The 19,961-nt window shown below is 48.5% G+C and overlaps 1 protein-coding gene and 1 long non-coding RNA gene across 7 annotated transcripts in view; both read right to left on the bottom strand.

Annotated features, from left to right (window-relative positions):
• Positions 1-19,961, bottom strand: part of PDE2A (phosphodiesterase 2A) — a 385,285-nt gene that overhangs the window by 163,958 nt on the left and 201,366 nt on the right. The gene's annotated exons all lie outside the window — the stretch shown is intronic.
• On the bottom strand, positions 1,131-10,724 carry LOC310675867. The gene is made up of 2 exons (XR_014510261.1): positions 10,080-10,724; positions 1,131-1,428 (listed from the first exon to the last, which is right to left on the bottom strand). It is a non-coding gene; the product is annotated as an uncharacterized lncRNA (long non-coding RNA).

Genomic DNA, 19,961 nt, shown 5'->3' on the forward strand with positions numbered 1-19,961 from the left:
GGTAGCCCCACATAGAACGCATTGCAGTAGTCCAAGCGGGAGATAACCAGACCATGCACCACTCTGGCGAGACAGTCTGTGGGAGGGAGGGTCTCATCCTGCGTACCAGATGGAGCTGGTAAACAGCTGCCCTGGACACAGAGTTGACCTGCACCTCCATGGACAGCTGTGAGTCCAAAATGACTCTCAGGCTGTACACCTGGTGCTTCAGGGGCACAGTGACCCCATTCAGGACCAGGGAGTCCCCCACACCCAGGTCTTTCCCTCCTCTTTAATTGTCACAACAACCCTGTGAGGTAGGTTAAGCTGAGAGGCAGTGATTGACCCCAAAGGTTGAGTGAGGATTTAAATCCAGGTTTCCCAGGTCTAACACACTAACCACATTGGCTCATCTGAACCACCACCCTCATTTACAGGCTTCTTTTCAGTTGAAGGAAAGGGCAAAGGGGTTAGACAAGTGGTTTGCAAACTTTTGGGGGCTACAGCCCCCCGTTGAAAGAAAAATAAATACATTTCCTTCCTCTTGAACTAATGCATGTGTTACACGAGGCCACTGTTTGTCTAACTCAGTGGTGTCCAAACTTTTTTCAAAGAGGGCCAGATTTGATGAAGTGAAGGGCCGTGAGGGCTGACCAAAGGGTTAACCAAAGTTAACCTTTTTTTAGGACTAAGTTGTTGAGGTTTTAGCATTTTACCCCAGGAAATAAACTGCCACAGGGGCTGGATTAAACCGGCCGGTGGACCGGATTAACCCCCCCCCATGGACTTTGCACATGCCTGGTCTAACTTGCTTGTAGCCTCTTCATCAAGGTTACCTCCGCCCCTAAAAGCTGAGTCATGTTTTGGTTTTTCTCTCTCCCAACTTGCTGAGACAAGATGTCTGTTATTTCTCTCTTTCATCTCTACTCAACCTGTGAATGCCTCCTGCATGAATAAAGCCTTTGAACCCCAGAAACTGCAAGTGATCATTTCAATCCAATTCACCAAGCTGCAAGCTCTCCTAACATCCCATCCATTCCATTAACTCATCCCCAGCACCCCTTACCCTACCCTATAAAAAACATTGTTCAGAAGAGCGGGTTGCAAGACCCACTAAGGAAGATAGGAATGAAAACAAACGTCAAAACAGCAACAATTACTTATACATTTATTCAAAACCAAATTAAAACTATCTAGTTTAATTCGTTAAAGAAAACAGATGGATTGGATGCAGTGGTATCAGTGAAAGTCATCTACACTTCTAGCTCTCTGCAAGAATCTTGGTTCTCCTCTCTGCATCCTGTGGTAGGGCCACTGGCTCTGAATGACAGCATGCACCAGTGCGCTAATATGGCGTTCTCTGGCCCGCTTTCATTCCTCAACATCATGCCTTCTGTCATTCCAAACCGAGATCACACCTTCCTCCTCGCCAGCTCCATCATTCACACCCTTCAAGGTTTGACAGAAGAAAACAGACAGTGTTTTGCATCCACTACGAATTTACAGTATGGCAGGGAGCGAGCCGCTTCTCTATTAGTCTGGGGGTGGGCGGTGGGGGTAGGGACAGATTGCTGTTATTTCAGCACGTGTCTTCAAAGGCAAGCTACAATGATGTGCATCTTTTAAGAACATAGGAAGGGCCCGCTGGATCAGGCCAATGGCCTACCTAGTCCAGCATTCTGTCCTCACAGCGGCCAACCAAATGCCTGCGAGAAAACCGCAAGCAGGATTCGAACGCAAGAGCAACTCTCCCCCCCCCCCTGTGGTTTCCGGCAACTGGTATTCAGAAGAAGAGTTGCTCTTGGGTTCGAATTCTGCTTGCAGGTTTCCCCCCTGAGTCATCTGGTTGGGCCACTGTGAGAACAGGATGCTGGACTCGCTGGGCCATTGGCCTGATCCAGCAAAGGCTCTTCTTGTGCTCAAAAGCCTTCTGTGTCCTCTCAGCCAAAGGGAACCTGACGCCGCCCTTGCAAATTCCTATCGCGTGGAGAAATGGCGAAACATACAACAATATCTGCGTACCATCGGCTGTGGTGAGGACTGCAGGGCCTGCTCCCTTCCAGGGCCTTTTCCAGGCCCTCACACGCCCAGCTACAAAAGGACTCATGCGGCAGTGCCTAGTGAGTGGGGCTGGACTCATTTGGAACAAACTCTTGGGGAAGTGTGGGGTTCTTCTGCTATTGCCTCCCTCTTCCAAGTGTCTAATGTGGCTTAAAATGTCCTTAAGCAGTCAGTGGCATTTTAAGCATCTCACAGGGGCCAACCAAATGCCTGCGAGAAAACTGCAAGCAGGATTCAAACACAAGACCCTCTCCCCTCCTGTGGTTTCCAGCAACTGGTGTTCAGAAACATTGCGACCTCTTCAGAGGTGAAGCAACCTGCTCCAGTACCCGGAGCGGCGCTCGTCCCAGAGGGCGTGGCGTGCGTCCTGGAGGGTGCCGCCGATCAGGGGTCAGTGTCAATTACTTCCTCCTGTGGCAGGGAGTTCCATAGTTTAACAATTTGCTTTCTTTTATTTGCCCTGAGTCTTCCAAACTGCAGGTGCACGGGATGTCCATGAGTTCTACTGCTGCAAGAGAAACTTTTCTCCAGCCTCTCTCTCTAGGCCACGCATTTTATTCCCTTCCATCATGTGGCCTGTTACTCGCCTTTTCTCTAACCTGAGAAGTCTCGAATGCTGCAACCTTGACCACGTGTATTGCATGTTGCAACAGATCCACAATGTGGGGAACATTAATGGCACAAAAATGGAAGCAAGACGAACTGCCGACGAAAGAAGAACGGAGGGTGAAGTTGATGGACTATGCAGAACTGGATAAATTGACAGGAAGGATTTGAGACCTGCGGAATCAGAGATTCTTAGAAGACTGGAGTAAATCAGTGGCGTAGTGTGGGGGGTGCAGGGGGTGCCGGCCGCACCAGGCGCAACATCTGGGGGTTAGAGGCCGCAAATCCACAGGTTAGGGGGCGCAAATTACTTGCCTTGCCCCGGGTGCTGACAACCCATGCTACGCCACTGGAGTAAATATATGAATCATCTGAAAAGTAATTGTGACGAACAGATTACGCTAGCAGCATTGCAAGAAGTTTTGTAAGGCGGGTTATTTGAAATACTGCAAGAAAGACTATGAAGAGACTTATTAGTTAAGGACAATGAAATGTAATAGGAAATTAAGTAATGCAGAATAAGTGATAAAGAATGGGAAATCATCAGAGGTGTTGACGCAAATCAAAAATATTGTATAAGATATGTTGTATGACTGTTGGAACTGATGTGTTAAAAAATCAATAAAAATGTATATATAGATATTAAAAAAGATCCATAATGTGGCTCCTGCAAGGACTGATGATGCACAACGCACAAGTCTCCCCACATTATGGATCTATGCAACAGATCCATAATGTGGGATTGTGCGTGTTCAATCCATGCGGGAGGCCCCCCCCCCTCCAGGGAGGAAAGCCCCCACCCCTGCAGACAGAGGGGGGAAGCTCTTCTCCATCCCTCGAACATCAGATTCAGATGCTGCCTCCGTGCAAGAGCTTGTCTGTGAGCCGGGTACACGGAGAGCCACGTTTTCGGGGTCACGGAAAGGCCACGGCAAAATGCCACTAAAATGCAGCGCTGATCACTACCAGAAAGGTTCCCTGCTGCCGGCACCTTTCTTAAAAGGCACTTGCAAGTGAGCAAAGCCGTCGGTTAGCACTGGAAATGTTATTCCGCAGCAGGAAAGCAGCGACGGCAAGCTGTCAGCCCCATCGTCAAGGTTCCCAACGGCTCTCAAAACTGCATACCCTCAAACATTAAAATAGGGACAGCCTATTCAGTTGTTGTTGTTGTTGTTGTTAATACTCTGCCCATCTGACTGGGTTGTCCAACATACAGTCATACCTCATGTTACGTTTGCTTCCTGTTACGTTTTTTCAGGTTGCGTCCTGCGGCGACCCGGAAGTACCGGAAAGGATTACTTCCGGTTTTCACCGCTCACACATGCGCAGTAGCGCCAAATCGTGCTTCACGCATGTGCACAAGCACCAAATTGCGGCGCGCACCTGTGCAGATACAGCGCTTCAGGTTGCGGGCTTTTCACGTTGCGAATGGACCTCGGGAACGGATCCCGTTCGTAACCAGAGGCGCCACTGTACAGTCGTACCTTGGATCTCGAATGCCTTGGCTCCCGAACAAATCGACTCTCAAACAATTGAAACCTGGCAGTAACTGTTCCGGTTTTCGAATGGCCTTTTGGAAGCTGAACGTCTGGCTGGACTTCTGCAGCTTCTGATTGGCTGCAGCAGCTTCATGCAGCCAATCAGAAGCTGTGCTTTGGTTTCCAAAGGTTTTGGAAGTCGAACAGACTTCCGGAATAAATTCCGTTTGACTTCCAAGGTACAATTGTATATAAAAACGTAATAAACATTAAGCATTTAAAAAGAGTAAGATCTGTTTGACAGTGGAACAGACTCCCACAAGAGATGGTGGACTCTCCTTCCTTGGAGATTGTTAAGCAGAGGTTGGGCGGCCATCTGGCATGGATGCTTTAGCTGAGATTCCTGCATTGCTGGGGGTGGCCTAGATGACCCTCAGGGTCCCTTCCAATTCTACGATTCTATGATTCCCAGGCAGGGAGAGACATTTTGCAGTTCACCTCTGGTGCCCAACTGTCTTGGGTTGGCCCTGCTGGTCCCCATACATTTCCACACACACACACCCTTCAGGTTTGCAGTTTCACAGGGAGTATGAAATCCCTGAATGCCTTTTTAACCTTTTCTCTAAATGATGCCAGAAACCTGGGAAGGCAATTTGCCAGCATCTTGACTCCGGCACCCGCTGAGAGGCAAAATAGAAAGAAAGAAGGAAGCTTAATTCTTTGTTTTCAAACTTCTGTAACTACTTTCATCATCACCATTAATCATGTGTTGCTTCCGCAGAATTTTCAGCCTGCACAAAAGCGATTTGCCAACCTCCTCTCCGACAGCCTCAGAACGCAACTCCTTGACAAGTTTCATTAAGTTTCCTATTTTACAGATGTGGAACTGAGAATTGTAAAAACAGAGACATGGAAGGGACTCGTCAGGAGAGCCTGACTGCTGCATCAGGCCAGTGGCCCACTGAGCCCAACATCCTCTTCTCAAACTGACCGACCACTTGCCCCAAAGCGAAACCCGCAAGCAGGATTCGAACACAACTCTCCCCTCCTGTGGTTTCCAGCAACTGGAATCAAGAGGTGGGAATGCGGGGATAAATTCAAGTCAGTTCGCATTTAAAGATCAACCTGCCTAATTCACCCTTCCTGAAATAAAATGCAAACTGAAAGACAGACACCCTTTGAAATCCGCCCTTTTCTGTGTGGTGGGAGTGTAAGAAAGTAAAAAGCTACTGGGAAATGATATATAATGAATTGAAAAAATGTTTAAATATACCTTTGTTAAGAAACCAGAAGCACTCTTACTTGGTATTATAGGGAATGAGATAAATAAGAAAGATAGGAAGTTATTTTTATATGCAGTGACAGCAGCGAGAATATTAATGGCTCAGAAATGGAAGCAAGAAGAATTACCCACATTAGAAGAATGGAGAATGAAGATGACGGACTTTGCAGAACTTGATAGACTGACAGGAAGGATTCGAAATCGACGAGATCAAAGATTTACAGAAGATTGAGAAAAGTTTACAGAGTACATGCAAAATTTAAGTGAAAAACAAATAACGCTTGTAAGCTTTAATGAAGCTCTGTAAAAAAGAAATGTTTGAATTTGAGTGAAATAAGATTTAATATACAAATAATGGATGAGACTTCAGAAATGTGTAAGAAATTAAGAAGGGAGGGAGTACCAGTCAAGTCAAGAGAGATTGGATGTAAAAAAGATGTACGAATTGTATTAATTTGTTTCATTTGTAAATTGAATATATATATATATATATATATATATATGCAGGTTTTGGTGTCTTCGGGTGTCTTCCCGTGTAAAAGTTGGGGTGTCTAGGCGACGTTTCGACGAGGTCTCACTCGTCATCTTCAGGCTGGTGCTTTCGGCTTCTTGTTACTGGAACAGAGCAGGATCTCAGTGTTTGAGTTCCTATAAATACTGTTGAGGAGGTGTGGTGTATAGCCTCCAATGTTCTGGGCAGAGAGGAGGTTCCCAGGCTAGTGTGCCTTTTCTTCTTTTGTTCCTTAATTACTTGAGGGATATCTTGAGTGATTTCTTGAGTGATTTCCTGAATCCCACTTAGGTGGGTCGTTAGGTGTGGATTAGTTGTTAAAGCCTTCGTGTCTTGAACTCTTGAACTTTGTGAAGAGTTTTTCTGAGAAGATGGCTGTACTGCACTTGGTTGTGCTCTGGCTTGGCTTCGTGTATAGGGGCGAGCTGTGGTTTTGTGGCCTGTGCCAGCCAGATCTGTGTAGGGATTGCAGGGGGGTGCAGCATCCGGAGGTGCCACCCTGGTTTGGCTACTGGATGGTGTCTGTAATTTATCTGTGGAGAGGGTCTGGGTTTGGGTCTGGTGTGGTTGATTGGTGATGGCGTTCTGTGTGCCTCTGGATCTGGTGTCAGATTTTGTGGGGAGGGCTAATTTCCAGATGTCTGGCAAGCGGGATGTGTCGTCACGCTTGTTCATGTTGTGAGGGTGTTTCTCTATCTCGATGGCTTCCATGATTATTCTCTTGTGGTGATGTTCCATGTTAAAGAGCAATTTGGAATCTGCAAAATTAATTTCGTGTCCTGTTTCTTTCATGTGTTGGAAAAGAGAGGAAGTTTTTTCTTCTTTTTTGACGGCATTCTTGTGTTCTGCGATCCGTGCATTTATTCGTCTGTTTGTTTGTCCAATGTACGTGGCTGGGCAGACTTTGCAGGGTATTTCATAGACTCCTTGGTTTTCCAACTGAATTTTATCCTTGGGGTTTCTGAGGATATTGGCTATTTTTTGGTTGGTGCAAAAGGCTGTTTTGATATTGTGTTTATGGAGTTTATTGTGTTTATTGTGTGACGACACATCCCGCTTGCCAGACATCTGGAAATTAGCCCTCCCCACAAAATCTGACACCAGATCCAGAGGCACACAGAACGCCATCACCAATCAACCACACCAGACCCAAACCCAGACCCTCTCCACAGATAAATTACAGACACCATCCAGTAGCCAAACCAGGGTGGCACCTCCGGATGCTGCACCCCCCTGCAATCCCTACACAGATCTGGCTGGCACAGGCCACAAAACCACAGCTCGCCCCTATACACGAAGCCAAGCCAGAGCACAACCAAGTGCAGTACAGCCATCTTCTCAGAAAAACTCTTCACAAAGTTCAAGAGTTCAAGACACGAAGGCTTTAACAACTAATCCACACCTAACGACCCACCTAAGTGGGATTCAGGAAATCACTCAAGAAATCACTCAAGATATCCCTCAAGTAATTAAGGAACAAAAGAAGAAAAGGCACACTAGCCTGGGAACCTCCTCTCTGCCCAGAACATTGGAGGCTATACACCACACCTCCTCAACAGTATTTATAGGAACTCAAACACTGAGATCCTGCTCTGTTCCAGTAACAAGAAGCCGAAAGCACCAGCCTGAAGATGACGAGTGAGACCTCGTCGAAACGTCGCCTAGACACCCCAACTTTTACACGGGAAGACACCCGAAGACACCAAAACCTGCATTCCTGTACCCGTGAAAATCTACGAAAGCAAATATATATATATATATATATATATATATTCTCTCTCTCTCTCTCTCTCTCTCTCTCTCTCTATATATATATATATATAGAAATCCGCCCTTTTCTGAATTTTGCAGCACAGTCCTGTAGCTGAGTAATGTGCACAAAAATGCATATACTTGGGGAAGTGTGGTGCAGTGGTTAGAGTGCTGGACTAGGACCTGGGCAAACAGGATTCAAATCCCACTCAGCTATGAAGCCCACTGGGGGTTTTCTTTCAGCCTAGCCTACCCCACAGGGCTGGTGTGAGGATAAATATGGAGAGAGGCAGAAGAATGACACTTTGAGTTCCTTGGGTGTGAAAGGTGGGATGTAACTATGAATAATAAAAATAAATCAAGTGTGTGTTAAAAAATGCATATGCTAGTGAAAAAGTAACATACCAAAATATTAGGGGAAATTGCATACCAAAATGTGTCTACTAGAAATCTGCACTAAAATGCTAGTGTTTTGTTTTTTTAAAATGTATTTTGTGTTTTTATTTTGTGATTTTATGTTGCGACTACCCTGAGACCTGCGGTTATAGGGTGGTATACAATTTAAATACATGCGTACATTTTCATGAGGACTAGCAGCCCACAGTATAGTTAAAGCTCTGGTTTTCCCAGTAGTGATGTATGGAAGTGAGAGCTGGACCATCAAGAAGGCTGATCGCCGAAGAATGGATGCTTTTGAATTCTGGTGCTGGAGGAGACTCTTGAGAGTCCCATGGACTGCAAGAAGAACAAACGCATCCATTCTGAAGGAAATCAGCCCTGAGTGCTGACTGGAAGGACAGATCCTGAAGCTGAGGCTCCAATACTTTGACCACCTCGTGAGAAGAGAAGACTCCCTGGAAAAGACCCTGATGTTGGGAAAGATGGAGGGCACAAGGAGAAGGGGACGACAGAGGACAAGATGGTGGGACAGTGTTCTCGAAGCTACCAGCATGAGTTTGACCAAAGTGTGGGAGGCAGTGGAAGACAGGAGTGCCTGGCGTGCTCTGGTCCAGGGGGTCACAAAGAGTCGGACATCAACATGACTTCCCTTGATCTGGACATTATTACCTCACTTGAAGCAGCCTAGAATAGCATTTGACTTTTTTGTTTTGCTGCTGCAATATGTTGCTCGTGTGAAGCTTGCGGTCTTCTACACAGATATGGGCCACAGGATTGTCGCTAAAGGTAAAAAAGGTTTAAAAGTAAAGGATCCCTGGATCCCAACTATGACTATGGAGTTGTGGCACTCTTCTTGCTTTCAGGCCGAGGGAACTGGCGTTTGTCCACAGACAGCTTTCAGGGTCATGCGGCCACACCGTGACAGAAACCAAAGCGCACAGAAACGGCGTTTACCTTCCTGCCACAGTGGTACCTATTTATCTACTTGCACCGGTGTGCTTTTGAACTGCTAGGCTGGCAGAAGCTGGGACAGAGTAATGGGAGCTCACCCCATCGTGGGGATTCGAACCACCAACCTTCCGATCGGCAAGCCCAAGAGGCTCAGTGGTTTAGACCACAGTGCCACCCGCGTCCCTTAGGGCTGTCACTAGCCCTCGCTGATCCCAGCTATGGTAGTCAGCTGGGCCACTGAGTCGTCTCAAGGGAAAAGATTGCTGAATTACCAGCCAGGAGTCGTCCTTTGCAAAGCTCAGCGCTGGAGCACCCGGAGCAGCGCACATGCCGTGCACCTGGGGACGGGGCGATCACACCCGGGGGGATTTTGTTGCCCCCCCCCAGGATGACCCCTGGGGTGGCCCGCCCCCGCCCCCCGCTCCCCCTTCCTACACCCCTGGAAAAGCTTATCTTCGCCATCCCTTCTTTTCTTTACTTTTTGGGTATGCCATCTTCCCACAGTTAAAACAATGCTCAAGGCAGCTTACAATATGAAAAGACTTACATAAATGCAAATATAGCAAAGTACAGTGGTGCCCCGCAAGACGAATGCCTCGCAAGACGGAAAACCCGCTAGACGAAAGGGTTTTCCGTTTTCAGAGGTGCTTCGCAGGACGAATTTCTCTATGGGCTTGCTTCGCAAGACGAAAATGTCTTGCGATTCTTGAGGGTTTTTTTCGCTCCCCACCCCCTTTTTCTAAGGCGCTAAGTTGCTAATAGCCTTTTAGCAGCTAATCCGCTAATCCCTTAAGCCTTTAATAGCCGCTAATAGCCACTAAACCGCTAATAGCGCTAATAGCGCTAATCCGCTAATAGGGTTGCTTCGCAAGACGAAAAAACCGCTAGACGAAGAGACTCGCGGAACGGATTAATTTCGTCTTGCGAGGCACCACTGTAGTCATAAAAATGAATAAAACTCATTGAAATCCACATAACCCAACTGAACAATTTCCACATAAAAAGAAAGACACAAAAGTAACCGCAGCAAAAACTCCCGACCAAACTTCCCCCCAAATACCCCAGTTCTTGCTGGGCAGGCGCTGTCGCCGCAGTCCTGATGAGCCCTGCCAAGCCCTGCCCCAGGCCAAGAGAAACAGTTGCTTTCTCCCCTCCGAAATATCGCTGCCCCTTCCACCTTCTCACCGAAGGTCCGATAGAGTTTCTGTTGCCACGGTGTGATGCCAGTCGCCTAGCAACATCCCGTCGAAATTAGTTCTGGAACTATTTATGGGAGGAACAATACTCCTGGCCACCTCGGTTTGGGTGGGTGTGCCTGGGAGGCGGGTGCGAGTGGTGGAAGGTGCTAGGGATCGTTAGGAAAGGAATCGAAAAATATAAGCGCCGGGGTCATAATCCTGCCACTCGGATCTCTGGCGCGGCGGCATTTGGAGATGGGTGTACCTCTCTGTTTGCCTCACCTTAGAAAGGTGGGGAAGGTTTGGGAAAGGGCGACCGAAATGATCAAGGCGATGGAGAGAAAAGTTGCAGCATTTGGGTTGTTTTAGTAAAGCGTGAAGCAAAATGATAGGAGTTCATAAAACCATGGAGAAAGCAGATTGAGAAAAGGGGTCCCCGCCCCCAACATTATAACTGGTGGAAGCTGAATGTTGGAAGAGTCAGCACAAATAGATTAAAGGACACAGTTAACTGTGGAACTCACTGCCACAGGAGGTAGTGGAACTGTAGCAGGAAACCCCCCCCCCATCATTCAGTTTGTACAGACTTCACACACACTCACACTCACACACTACATACGCTACACTTCTGTTATAAATTCATAGAAAATCAACCATACATCAGATTTGCACTGTTCCACTTTTATTTTACTCCATGAAGGAAGGACTACAAAATGGGGAAGGTTTGATACAGGCCACCATAATCCCTTGAGCATAGCAGCACATCCACAGGAGCCCTGCCCAGTTGCTATGCCAACCCTGATGGTCCCAGACAGAAGACAATCAAAAATCACAAAGAACTTGCATATGGGAGTGGATTCAGCATGATCAGATTTCCCTCAGGGGGCAGGAAACTGCGACTACCTTTTGTCTTCAGGAAATGACTCATGCGGAGGGGGAGAAGGGAACCAGCCAGGTGACAGGACACTCAGGTTACCACCACAACTCCTCCCTCAACCCCTCCTTTCTGGGGGTGGGCTTGACCTAGAGGAGGGGAATTTCAAAAGTTTTTATAAGGTCTTGCACACCATTGTTCTGGGTCTTTCCTCTCTCCTGCGAGTGAGGGGAACACCCTGCTGCAACAGTTCAATAAAGGCCAAGCCTACAGGCTGCTGATTTGCTCCAATTTACTCTGGTTGGTGTCTTTACTTTTTGTCCAAGGGAGCCCTCGGATTTTTCCGGTAACAGTACCCACCAAGCTAGATGGCTTTAAAAGAGGACTGTACAGTTGGGAGGGACCACAATCTGGTCCAGCCCCCCTTGCAAAGCAGGAATCTCAGCTAAAGCATCTACAACAGAGACCATCCGACTTCTGCTTAAAAGCCTCCAAAGAAGGAGAGCCCACCATCTCCTGAGGGCGACTGTTTTACTCTCAAACAAAGCCACTTCCACCCTGCAAAGGAGGTGGGGTTGCGGGCTTCACGGTGCGTGGCAGTTGAGCCCAGCCCCCGCGAGATTGGGGGAATCCCCGGCTGCGTCACCCCCAATTGGCTAGCTCTGGGGGTGTGGCCTGCCCTATTTAAGGCAGCTGCAGCTGGGGAATCTCCCTTTTTTGCCACCTACCAACTGTTCCTGTTTCCCCGCCCTCTAAGGTTCTCATTCCTTGACCTTGCTATGGACTTCGGTTGGTCGCCGTTGAGGGGCCTGATAGGAATTTTTCCACTTGGCAAATTGGCACCAGCCACTGGGTTTTCGACTACCTAGTAGCAAATCGCCACAACTTTCTGGTTATTGTCAGTTAGGCATTGGAATAGTTCTGTAGATGAAAGAGGGGAGGTAGCGCCATCATCTGCCCCGCATATTGAAGGGTGGTCCAGTAAAGGATTCTGGGGGGCGTGGCCCTGTCCGAAGGCATGCCCCCTATCGCAAGCCCCTATCGCACGCCTAAGGCACGCCCCTAACGGTGACCCCGGAGGAGTTCCTAGTTGATGTGCATGTGAAGGACTCCCTCTACTGGTGGTTAACCCTTCCCAGACTTCAAGCGGACGGGCTGAAGTCAGATATAGTCGGTTAGGACCAATGCCTAAGCCAATACTTGTAACCAATAAAGTTGTGGCCTTTTTTAGCCCATTAACCTTAATAATTGTTTCATGTGTCTTTAAAAGGCCTCGGCCCTTTATATCTGAAGGAGTGTCTCCACCCCCATCGTTCTGCCCGGACACTGAGGTCCAGCTCCGAGTGCCTTCTGGCGGTTCCCTCACTGCGAGAGGCTAAGTTACAGGGAACCAGGCAGAGGACCTTCTCAGTAGTGGCGCCCGCCCTGTGGAACGCCCTCCCATCAGATGTCAAAGCGATAAACAACTACCTGACATTCAGAAGACATCTGTTCCCTGTTCAGGGAAGTTTTTAATATGTGACATTTTAGTGTATTTTTCATCTTTGTTGGAAGCCGCCCAGAGTGGCTGGTGAAACCCAGCCAGATGGGCGGGGTACAAATAATAAATTATTATTATTATCATTATTATTATTATTATTATTATTATTATTATTATTATTATTATTATTTCCACTGTTGGGGGGGGGGACTTGCCACGCAACTCTTAGTGTCAGAAGGGTTTTCCTGATGTTTAGTCGGAATCTCCTTCCTTCTGACTTGAAGCCATGGGTTCGAGTCCTACCCTCCAGAGCAGGAGATGACTGTTGATGGCTCCTAGTCATGATGGCTCTGCTCTGCCTCCACAGTCGGAGGCAGCAATGTTTCTGAATGCCAGTTGCTGGAAACCGCAGGGCGGCTCTTGTGTTCGAATCCTGGTTGTGAGTTTCTCATAATGGGTTGGCCCCTGTGAGAACAGGATGCTGGACTGGAGAGGCCACTGGCTCTTTTGAGGTTCCCATGTGGAATGAAGTCCCCTTGTCTCATGCAATACTCCACTCCCTCTTGACGGAAAGCTTTGCCACCGAAAATGAACTCCTTTGCTCTCACATACTGCCAGCCAGCCAGCTGCTGCTGCTGTTGCTCCCAGCCACCACCTGACGGAAAGTGTATCTGATCTACCCTGTCAGCTCTTTGAAATGAAGTGTCCCGCACTGCCGTGAATTGAAAGGAAACATGAAAACGGCAACTCCCAAAGGGGAGCGACGAGGAAACAAAGCCCTGAGACATGCCTGTCAACAGCCAGTTCTTGCAAAAAAGGCTGTGAACAGAGAAGATCCACTGGCGTCAAGAGGCCAAGCCCGCGGGAAGCGTGGGACAGAAGAACCAGCCAAGGGGATACTTCAGGATCTGACCCCGTCCCTGTCGACTCAGCCAGCCACAATGGCTAGGAGGGCCTTTTCCCAGTTCCAGCTAGTACACCAGCTACAACCCCTTTCGGATGAAGATGTCCTGGTCGTTGTACACCAAAGAATCACAGAACTGTAGAATTGGAAGGGACCCCAGGGGTCATCTAGTCCAACCCCCTGCAACCCAGGAGTGCATGCTCTGGAACCGTCCAGGCTGGACTACCGCAATGCGCTGTGCGTGGGGCCACCTTTGGAGATGACTCAGAAATTTGGTCCTAAATGGAGCAGCCGGGTTGCTGCCGGGGGTTCTGTGTTGATCTCACACAACCCCTATTTTTTTAAAAAGGTTGTACCCATTGCCACCTCATTTTCAGGCCCAATTCAAGGTGCACATATTGGTATCGAAAGCCCTAAACCAGGGGTCAGCAAAAATTTTTTAGCAGGGGGCCGGTCCACTGTCCCTCAGACCTTGACTATATTTTGAAAAAAAAATAAATAAACGAATTCCTATCCTATGCCCCACAAGTAACCCAGAGATGCATTTTAAATAAAAGCACACATTCTACTCATGTAAAAACACGCTGATTCCCGGACCATCCTTGGGCTGGATTGAGAAGGTGATTGGGCCGGATCCTGCCCCCAGGCCTTAGTTTGCCTACCCATGCCCTAAACGACTCAGGCCCCAAATATCTCCTTCCCTATAGATGACTGTTTCTCAACCTTGCATCCTCAGCTGTTGTTGGACTACAAATCCCATCATCCCTGACTGCTTGTTCTGCTAGCAAGGGATGTTGGCAGTTGTAGCCCGATGACAGCTGGGAACCCAAGTTTGAGAAACACTGCTAGACCCTCTCAGGTGCTGAGATTGGCAGAGGGTGGCCTCTTGGTAGTTCCTCCATCCTTAGAGACTTAGGGGGGCATCCCAGGAGGGGGGGCATTCTCTGTGGCAGCCTCTGTGGACCTCCTTCCCCATGGAGTTCCCCACCAGGAAGAACTTTCTGAGGTTGGATAGCCACCTCTCATGGATGCCTTCAGCTGAGAGTCCTGCATTGCAGGGGGTTGGGCTAGATGACTCTCAGGGTCCTCTTCTATAGTCTTCTATAGCCTTTATAGCCCTATACGGCCTAGGACCCTTGTATCTACGGGACCGCCTCTCCTGGTATGTCCTACGGAGGACCTTATGGTCTTCAAACAAAAACATCTTGGAGATCCCGGGCCACAGGGGGGTTAGGCTGGCCTCAACCAGAGCCAGGGCCTTTTCAGCTGTGGCCCCGATCTGGTGGAACGCTCTGTCATGAGACTAGGGCTCTGCGGGACTTGACATCTTTCCACAATGCCTGCAAGACAGAGCTGTTCCACCAGGCCTTTGGCCAAGGCACAGTCTGACCCCCCTCCTTCTGTAATCCTCATAGAACTCTAGCCCAATGGTTGCCATTAATTTGATTCTGAACTGATTTTAGAATGTATTTCAATTAATTGATTGTGATTTTATGTAAACTGTGGTTTTTTTACTGTTGTCTGAGCCCGGCTTCGGCTGGGGAGAGCGGGACATAAATAAAATGTTGTTATTGTTATGATGAAGAAGAAGAAGAAGAAGAAGAAGCAGCAGCAGCAGCACACAACTGGGGGTGCAGTGCAAGTCAGGCCCTGCCTGAGACCTTCCACCCCCCTGCCCCACAGAGCAGCAGGAAAGGATTAGCACATCCTCTGGCCCAGGAACCTTCTGAGGTCCAGCAAATAGCAGGACCACCAAGCATGCTCTAAAATTATTTGGTGAAACAGCTGCACAAGGACGTTCCTCTACCAGCTTTGCTGACCCATCTCTGGTCTGATGATGGATCCAGACTTCCAGAAGGGAATCAAGTGGTTTTATTTGTATTGCATGGCCTCCCACAGCAATGGGGAAGCTTCGGGAAGGGACCACCAATAACCTTTGCCATCACCCAGCTCATTTGGTCGTGTGTGTGTGTGTGTGTGTGTGTGGCAACAGTCCTGAAGAACATGAAATCCGGCCTCTTTCTCTCTCCAAGGCAGCCTCCCTACTGATTTCCTGATTCAATGCCATTTTCTTGACCCACGGACCATTAAATTGAAAGAACATGAGAAGCATCACGGGGCCTTGCTTTTAATGGAGAGGGGACCCCCCCTTGCTCCCCAAATGGCCAGGAATACCATTCTTACATTTCGTTTTTTCCTTCTTTTCCAGCCGTTGAAGCTTTGCACGTTGATACAAAAAAGCTATTTTTTCCACAAATGGAAGGAAGACCTACAAAGAGGAACTACAGCAAGTTCTGGGACAGAACAAGCCAAACTTTACTAAGTTGTCGCCTCATACGCCAGCCAGGAAGTCAAAGAACCATAGAAGTGTAGAGTTGGAAGGGACCTCCAGGGGTCATCTAGTCGAACCCCCTGCAATGCAGGAATCCCAAGCATCCATGACAAAGGGCCATCTAACCTCTGCTTAAAAGCCTCCAAGGAAGGAGAGTCCACAACCTTTTGAAGGAGTCCATTCCACTCTCAAACAGTTCCTACCGTATTTTTTCCCTTGGTTGGTTTTTTTTTTTTAATTATTTATACTTTTCAAGTTTATACATTTCACTAATTTTACAATCCTTTTGACATTTCAAAAACTGGCTTCCTCCCCGCTCTTTCTGCAGTTCCTTACATTTATTTTTAACATCTTATGCTTATCCAAATTAACTTAATTTGCTCATTTATTCATCTTCTTTAAATACATCTTCTTCAGAAACTGCAGGTTATTACAATAGTCCTGCCAATCTTTTTATCTGTTTACCATTTATCTGGAAATATTCAATAAACTATTTCCTTTATTTTATATATATATATATAAACGCTATCTTGATTTCTTATTCTTCTGGTAAGTTTTGCCATTTCTGCATATTCCATAAGTTTTTGTATCCGTTCTTCCTTTGCTGGGAATTCTTCCTCTTTCCATTTTGGGGCAAGTAACATTCTTGCTGATCACTGCAGATGGTGACAGCAGTCACGAAATTAAAAGACGCCTCCTTCTTGGGAGAAAAGCAATGACAAACCTAGACAGCATCCTAAAAAGCAGAGACATCACCTTGCCAACAAAGGTCCGTATAGTAAAAGCTCTGGTTTTCCCAGTAGTGATGTATGGAAGTGAGAGCTGGACCATAAAGAAGGCTGATCGCCGAAGAATTGATGCTTTTGAATTCTGGTGCTGGAGGAGACTCTTGAGAGTCCCATGGACTGCAAGAAGATCAAACCTATCCATTCTGAGGGAAATCAGCCCTGAGTGCTCACTGGAAGGACAGATCGTGAAGCTGAGGCTCCAAGACTTTGGCCACCTCATGAGAAGAGAAGACTCCCTGGAAAAGACCCTGATGCTGGGAAAGATGGAGGGCACAAGGAGAAGGGGACGACAGAGGATGAGATGGTTGGATGGTGTTCTCGAAGCTACAAACATGAGTTTGACCAAACTGCGGGTGGCAGTGGAGGACAGAAGTGCCTGGCGTGCTCTGGTCCATGGGGTCACGAAGAGTCGGACACGACTAAACAACTAAACAACAACAACAACATTCTTGCTGCTGTAGTAGCATACATGAATAAATCTCTATATAATTTAAGTAGTTTTGTCCCTATAATTCCCGAAATTCTCTTCTTCCTTTCTCTTACAGTATTGCACAGTACGGCTTATGACCAAAGTTGTACATGGGGGCAGGGACTTCTGGTTCTTCTCTTGAGATTGGACCAGGTTGACTCATCAGAGTGATAAACATAGAATTATAGAATCATAAAGGTACAGGGACCCCTGACCATTAGGTCCAGCCATGACCGACTCTGGGGTTACGGCGCTCATCTTGCTTTACTGGCCGAGGGAGCCGGTGTACAGCTTCCAGGTCATGAGGCCAGAATGACTAAGCTGCTTCTGGCGAACCAGAGCAGCGCACGGAAACGCCGTTCACCTTCCCGCTGGAGTGGTACCTATTTATCTACTTGCACTTTGACGTGCTTTCGAACTGCTAGGTGGGCAGGAGCAGGGACCGAGCAACGGGAGCTCACCCCGTCGCGGGGATTCGAACTGCCAGTCCAAGAGGCTTAGTGGTTTTGACCACACCGCCACCCGCGTCCCATATAATTGTATAAAATGCCCACAGGACAGGGCGTTTTTATGGGGCAATGCCTCAGAAAGCCTTGAAGACAGTGTCGTAGCGTGGGGGTGCAGGGGGGGCCGGCCACACCGGGCGCAACATCTGGGGGGGGCGCTCGCACTCGCAGCTCTCTGCCCCTACCTGGCTCACTCACTCTCTCTCACTGCAGTGCTGGCTGTGCGAATCCGATCCGAGCCGCCGGGTCGCCGCCCACTGTGGAGGGGGGGGTGCCAGGCATGCGGTGCGGTGCGGAGAGAGAGCGAGGGACTATCTGGGGGAGGGACAGTGCAGCGAGGGGGGGGGCAAATTACTTGCCTTGCCCCGGGTTAGGGGGCGCAAATTACTTGCCTTGCCCCGGGTGCTGACAACCCACGCTACGCCACTGCTTGAAGATGCTTATTTTACCTAAAAAGTTGAGCACCGTTTAAATGCAGAGCTTCTGTGCGGGTTCTTTTCCAAGACACCTGTGCGAAAACGGGATATGATGCATTAGCACTGACGAAACGGAAAGAGAGGCTGCTCAGTCGGTCGCTGGTGACAAGTGCCGTCCCAGACATGAAGGCATCCTTGCAAGGCAAGGGCCAGAGTCAATCCACACCTCAGCTCATCTGACAAAGAGGAGAGACTCAGAATTAATCAGGGGCTGCCAGCCAAACAGGAGGGCTCTCCGCATTATTGCCACTGCGGCAGGCCACATAATCTGCCCCCTTCTCTTACCCTTTGACGGCATCCCAGCAGTGTAGTAGCAGAGAGTGTCACAGCGCCGTGTCAGTGTCACTTCCCTCCGACACCTCTGAAGGGCCGAGACGGAGGAGTTCAGCTGCCAGTTATGGGATGCGACGCACTGACATCTACCCCACCCCCTCCCGCCGGCCTGTGTCACTCAGCAAATGCCATCTTCCTGCTCTGTTTGCTGATGAAAGGAGGCAGGCAGATGATGCAGGCAAGGTGGAACTCCCATCCACAGGTGCGCCAAACCCAACTCACAGGTGGCAGAATTGCAAGGGACCCCCAGAGCTCATCTAGCCCAACCCCATACAAGGCGGAAATCACAGCTAATGCAAATCCAGATGTGCTTCTCACGGTGTGGTTCACGGGTGATCGAATTCCCGGCAGGGGACATCAGGACTGAGGGCAAGATGGCGGGGTGGGAGCAGGAACGGGGGTCCAGAAGCCAGGAGTCAGAAAGCCAAGAGTCCGAGGGTCAGAGAGCCAGGAGTCAAGAAGCCAAGGGTCCAAGGATCAAGAAGCAAGGAGTCAAGAAGCCGAGGTTCAATGATCAGGAAGCAAGAAGCCCAAGGCAGGAAGCGTGTTGCTGTGGCAAAGAGCCAAGGCGAAATGCTGACCTTATATCCCTTCCCGGCTCTTGCCACCAGGTGCTGTGAGTTACCAAACGGCCTCACCTGTGCGGCCATGCCTTGCCTCTTCAGAAGAAACTTAGGAAGGCCCCAGCCCTGCAAAGTCCTACTGGTCACAGGGCCTGGCTCCTGCACGCACTCCTGACAATGCTTATCCTTCCTTTCAGCTGAGAAATCGCCACCTTCCAGCTAGGAGTCAAGGAATGTACCGATTTTTTTCGTGTATAAGACACCCCCAATTTGGGGGGACTCATATTTAAGAAAATGGGGGGAGATAACTCAGAGTTGTTGAGCTATTTTGGGGGGGGGAGGATTGACAAAAACGGCTAGCCTGCACGCAGCGCAAAACTCGCCTGCCCCCTCGCTGGCAGAAGCTGCCAATCGCCCGCCCAATTGCCGTAGCGCCAGCCAATCAACACCAGCCCATGACGCAGCAACCAATAACACGCCCAACAGCTGCTGACAGCCATGGCAGCAGTCAATCAAATGTCCACCCTATGCATGTATAAGACGACCACCACTTTTTAGAATAACTTTGGAAGACAAAATCCTAGTCTTATACAGTAGTACCTTGGGTTAAGAATTTAATTCATTCTGGAGGTCCGTTCTTAACCTGAAACTGTTCTTAACCTGAGGTACCACTTTAACTAATGGGGCCTCCCGCTGCTGACACCGCGCGATTTCTGTTCGCATCCTGAAGCAAAGTTCTTAACCCGAGGTACTATTTCTGGGTTAGCGGACTCTGTAACCTGAAGCATCTGTAACTTGAGGTGCCACCGTACACGGAAAAGTACGGTACATTATTCATTCATTCATACCCCACCCATCTGGCTGGGTTTCACTCTGACTAGCTTCCAACAAAATATTAAAAATACAATAAAACACCAAACATTAAAAACCTTCCCTAAACAGGGCTGCCTTCAGATGTCTTCTAAAAGTCAGACAGCTGTTTCTTTCCTTGACATCTGATGGGAGGGCGGGCACCACCACCGAGAAGGCCCTCTGCCTA

Source organism: Podarcis tiliguerta, assembly GCF_965153285.1.
Source record: "Podarcis tiliguerta genome assembly, chromosome: 4".
NCBI lineage: Eukaryota > Metazoa > Chordata > Lepidosauria > Squamata > Lacertidae > Podarcis > Podarcis tiliguerta.